This window comes from Mycteria americana, chromosome 1 (genome assembly GCF_035582795.1).
Source record: "Mycteria americana isolate JAX WOST 10 ecotype Jacksonville Zoo and Gardens chromosome 1, USCA_MyAme_1.0, whole genome shotgun sequence".
Lineage (NCBI taxonomy): Eukaryota > Metazoa > Chordata > Aves > Ciconiiformes > Ciconiidae > Mycteria > Mycteria americana.
In genome coordinates, this window is record NC_134365.1 from 95,527,221 (window position 1) to 95,533,220 (window position 6,000).

Below are 6,000 nucleotides of genomic sequence, written 5' to 3' on the forward strand. Positions count from 1 at the left end.
ATGTGATTTCCCCCTCCCATTTAAATTCACTTGAGAGCTGTGTGGCTTTTTCCTAGTTATGAATGGTTATGTTTCCTGTAGCTGGAGGAGGATTTTGAAAGCTGAAAGAAAGTAAGTGATCATCTTGTTAGGAAAGTTTTACTACATCTTAAACTAAAATAGCTGTAACTATGCAATCTCTGAAAGGTAATTTAGATTTACACTTGAGCAAGATTAGTGTTTGAGATGGAATTTTTGGGGAGACAAAAGAGAAATATTACTATGTAGTCTGTTCATCTTGTAATAAAGGCAAGAACAGTCTTATTGACAAAATTACAGCTTGGGGGTAAAGGGAGAAGATTGCTATGGTAGAGGAAGGTTCAACCTTGATTACTTGTCTGCCTCAGCTACCCTAACTGGTAGTCTAATAGCATGGTTTCCTTTTGGTGGTAAATATACATGAGGTTGTTTATGAATTCAAATATTGCGGACGCATCCAGGCTTTAGCAGCCACTTTCTGCCCTGCAAAGTGTAAGTTTTTCATTAATGAAAATGGGAGGAAAGGACCATCATATATATATATATGTATATTTATTAGCTTCACTTAAACTCTGTTTAGCTTTCAGGACAGCATCTTTGTCTCCCAAACATCCAACTTGCATTTAGTAAGGTAATCTGAAGTTGGGCATCCACAATTGACTGAATTTACTGTTGGGTAGGAAGGTTGGTCCCTGTCTTGGCACAACTGGTCCCCGTCTTGGCTGTCCTCTGTACCATGCTGTCACTTACATGAGAGCCTGTAATGAAGCTGTGTGTACTATGCTTAAATTGGCTTTCCTCTTTTGATATCTCCAAGAAAGAGGAAGTGAAGATAGAATATCTTAAGCAATGTCTGCATAAGTGAAGAGTAATGCTAGCTGAAACCTGTTAAAACTTAACCACACCCACTGAGTCATGCCATAGGATTTTCCATATCAGACTAATTTCAAAGATGTTTGGGGTTTTTTGGTAACAAAGGAAGTAGCTGTCCTCCACGCAACAAATAGGGGGTTTTGGAGGGGAGCAAAGAGGGAGGATGACTTTAAAAAAAACCCAGCAGTGATGTATATTTTTTTCTTTGCTCTGTCAGAATCTTTTGAAACGTCCTTTTCCCTAGAAGGTGTGCCTATTCTCCTCCTTTAGGAAGGTGAATTAGCCTTTCACTGGTTTCCAGTATGTTGAGTTAACAAATAACACATTCTTCTTTGTCAGGCTGTTGACAGAAGTAAGTGGCATGGTTTTTGGTTTTTTTAAGTATAAACTGATGAAGGTGCTTTTCTCTGACCGTAGCAGAAAAACAGAGGAGTAGCAGAACTGAAGAGAACTTGCCAATGGCTCCCATCAGCACCATGATATTTAATGTCTTGTGACATTTATGTCTTACGACACAGAAATAACTAGTATTACAAAACCTGGTGCTTGGTGACTAGTATGTGGTGCTCTGCTTGGCTGGATATCGAAGTGGCTGTACCTGAGCAAACAGGTTTGACCTGGGTACACTGGCATCAGTTGTACTGTATGTTAATCCTTTTCTTCTGTTTGGGACTAGTATTAAAAATTCCTTTTAGAAGTGAAGATTGCTGCTGTAGGAACTGCTATAAACATATGCAAACATAGTAACCTCAGTTACAGCTTCTGGCGAATCCGATATGGTCACTAGTTGTCTGAATTTTCCCTCTACATCAGCAGAGCAGAACTTTTCAGGAGCTATTCTGGAGTCCCTTTCCTACTGCACATCTTACAGTTCTTGTGGCTCTTTACTTGTCTTCTAGATCTCTCTCTCTCTTGATTGGACTTTGAGTACATTCTAGTTTACCGGTGCTGCATGCGGTGAAGATGTGGGTGAAATTTTCATTCCACTGAATCTGAACCAAAGTTATGCACAGGGAATAGGTTATGATGCAAAGGGAATAACCTCACAGAGGTTTAAAATAATGGCCATCACAAGCTATATTGTCAAACTTAAGATACTTAGTCCTCAATTTACATGAAATACTTTTAAAATACAGAAAAGACTTGCTTCCAATAAAAAATAAACATAGAAGAAAAAATTAAAGCAGTAACTTCCAAGCAATATATGGGAAGTGCACTTCTGTATTGTCTTCTAAAAGTCTAATCAAAGTCTAAACTATAAATAAGGGTGGAAATAGTCTTAAAGAATGAGGGCAATTTCAACTTGGAAAGCCCTTTTGTGGCTGCATTTTTAGGTGTGGGAAAGTGGAGCTTGTTTAACCAGTTTGCTAACAAACAGCCTGATCCATTGCTAGAGAACTAGAATGCCTTGAATTTGTCTGGGTGTTGTAAAGTCCACAGGGACAGAAGTAATTTAGTGTCTTACGCTAAAAGCTTACTGATTTCATGTTTCTTCCTGAAACATACCTATCTGCTTTCCTATTGGAAAATAACCTTCTCTGCTAGTAACTTGTACAAATTGTTCTAAGTCTACTTTTTTTTAAAAGAAAAAAAAGAAGATACCCGGATGTAGAAAATGCAACCATATGAAAGAAGAAAAAGTTAATTCATCCAAAGTATCGTACTTATTGTTGGAAGTAGGTATGTATACAACTTGATAAGATGCTCTCTTTTTTCTGATAATCCACTTTCAGTTCCAACAAGGATTTATGATAAAAAGACGCAAATCTTCCTAGTTGCAAACTCTTCCAATCCTATACCACCTGGTTAACATCATGTTGTGGGCACTGGTATTCTTACTACTTGTATTCTCTACAGAAAGAAAGCCAAGTTGAATATGCTGCTAGACTGCCTTAGCATGAGGGCAGCTGGTCTGATTCAGCATATCAGTTGTAAGCCTGGGCAAATAAATCTCTTAGTAAAGACGACAAACTAGAACACACTCTAAACAAACAGGCTTTGGAGCAGGAGCAAAATTCTTTGTGGAGCAAAACTGAAAATTTTCTGGCAAAAATTAAACACACAGAGGAAAAAAAAAAAAGGGGCTTCTTTTGGGTCAGTCCAAAATTTTGAGTCAGACATTATTAATGGAGTTTTGAAGAGAGGAAGCTAGTGTATCCGCCTCTCTTTTTGTTCCTTAAAATGAATTTTTTTCAGACCAAAAGCCAGTGGTCGTAAACAAATTTGTTAAAGCACTGAAATTAGATTTTACAATATTTAGAAAATTCACGTATTTCTTTTTCTCTGAAACTGTTCATTGAATTCAGCATTTCTGTGCAAATAGTTTTGGGTCCTGCTAAGTAATTGGTTTTGGCAAACCTATTGACTGGAGAAACACCCAATTCTAATCAAGGACACTTGCTTGTCTCCGAAGAAAAAATACAGGTTTAAAACATGTGAATGTATTAAGGTTTAAATCAACATGATTACGTATCTTCTGAAGCCTTAGCACCAGACCAGTCTGAAATGCCGTTCTACATTCTTACTGCCTTGTAGTGTGTGTATGACCACACACGTTACATGGCCTGCCTTCCTTTAACAGTTATGCAGAATGTGTTCTTATTTGAGCTGCCATCAAACACAAAACGCATACATGTATCCTTTTTGAATAAGTTGTTGTCTGAAAGAAAGCCTAACTCTCTCTGCCATCTTTTCTTTTTGCCTGCTCATGTGGTTTTCGACATAGTACATCTACTTTAAGCTTCTAAAATGAGCTGTTTCACAGATTAACCTTTCTTGGCTTTAGTGCCTTCTTCCAGAAGTGAAGAATTTATCTGATGGCTCCTGTTCCAAGTTGTGCCTGGCAGATTTGGTAAGTGCCCCCTCTGTCTTTTACCTACATTCAGAACCATGTGTTCACTGCTGATCAATAATTAACTCCTTGTTTGTCCATGAAATCCTTTCATCCTGCACTAACCAAAGTATGCTTGCTGGACCATTGTGCATCGATTTGTGTGTTTGAAAGAGAGAGAGAGAGAGAGGGAGATCTATGTAGGGGAATTTTTAGCAACTGATTTGATAATTGGTTGGCAACTTTTTCTTCTCTATACTAGCTCCCTCTCAGTCGCTATAAAACAATTGTTAAAACTGATGGCAACCATCAGGGTATGGCTGCCTGCTAGCATTTAGGATAGCATTTGTGATGAAGCAGAGCCAAGTTTATGGTGGGTCCTAATCTATAATTTGCAGAAAGCTGCAAATCGCCACTTTACAGCTCTCCGAGTTATCTGTTCTTGATTGCTCAGACTCAGCCTAATCTATTCTGAGTGAAAAACTGGCAATCCCAGTTGTTTTAAAGGTCAGCCTTAGAGCAGTACTGTGAGTATACTCTTTTAGTATGTTTTCACATGTAGCATAACAAGAATCAGGACCACAATTACTGGGCATCAGAACAGACAGTCATCTTTCCCAGTTAGAAGATGCAGACCTGCTTTTAGTGTTAAAAAGTATTGCTTATGCTTCTCTTCTCATACTTTCTTTTCATTTGGCATTTCACTATCAGTACATCCCAAAGGTACGGCTTAGTTTTGGGAATAACATTGTTCATTGTGCTGCAGAGATTGTTTTGCCAGTATGGACTAGACCTGTGCTCCTCCATGCATGGCTTTTGCCCACATGTTGCTGGTGACGAAATGTAAATGACATTTGAACACGTGGGTAAGCAATGAGGATAAAATATGAAGTTTGCTGCATGTGCCATGTTGTGAAGTGGAAGAAGCTAAGATTATGGCTATATACATGAATAGACAATAAAGTTGCATTGTCTTGGAAGACTTCAGCTGAAGAATGTATTCTGTAGTCACTTGTCATGTGACTAATAGTAATAGCTTGCAGGCAACCAATGCGAACTAAAAAAATTACGTGTATGTATTAGATTTTCACCATGTCAGACAGAGACAATTGCAGATATTATAAATTATTGGTCAAGTGAAAGGGAACAAGGTCTTTGGATTATTAATAATGATTTTCAGAACACTGTGAGACTTCCTGAAGCCTAGAGGAGACAATGTGATGCAATACCTTAAAGAAAAGAAAAAAGAAAAGAAAAAAAAAAAAAGAAAACAGGCTGACCCAGATAATTTCAGGCAGCCTAATCTTACATTGATCCAAAGAGGTGCGGGAAGAGGAGATAATAAGGGAGTAGCCAATATTGGACTTTTTGTTCTTAAAGGATTAAAGAAGGGCAATACATGCTAATCAGTGTAGCTTAATGGAAAGTATATCTGGTCTAATTTGATAGTCTTCTTCAAAACTATCAGTATTATCAGCCACCCTTGTAAAAGTAATTTCACTGAGGTAATGCATATTTAATTCCTTTTACCATTTGATTGGTACTGCACGATTCATTGGCTAAGAAATTTGAAAAATACAACCCCCAAATTCCTCCAAATTGATAAAAGAGAAGTAACTAATTGATGTCAGCTTTGATGATTCCCAGCTGACAGTCACAAAGCAAGGGGTTTTAAGGAGGTATTCTAGGTATTAGTTTTTGGCCTGTAATATTTTAGCTTTTATTACAGGGAAGAATTAAGTATTAGAAATCTATAATGGAAAATTCAAATTCAAACACTTAGTTCATTAAACAGCATTACAGGAAGACTTGTTTAAAGCGTATTTTAGTTTTATCTCCTCAGCCAGTCACATAAGAATACAAGAAGGTCTTCAAATCCTTGTATGGGAAGGAGCTTTAGGAACAGCATTGGAAAGTCCAATGGGTGGAGACTGGACTCAAACATGAATCAGTTTCTGGTCTGATAAAGATGCATGATATTTTTTTGTGTGCTTCTGTATGAATGTTGAAGACCTGGAGATAAGACCAGCTAACTTAAAAGTGAAGATGGTTTAGGTTTAACAGAATGTGCCAGGCACTTCAGCAGCAGCTGCTTCCCATCAGTTCTGGATCGAAGGAAGGACTTGTCCATCTGCCCAGAGATTCCTTTCATAAAATCTAAATGATAGGCATTTTCACACCAACTATCAAACTCTTAAGCACCAGCATTGAAATAGATCCTGAGCCAGAGATGAGATTGGGACCAGAGTAGAAATGAGACAAATACAGTAACTTTTTAC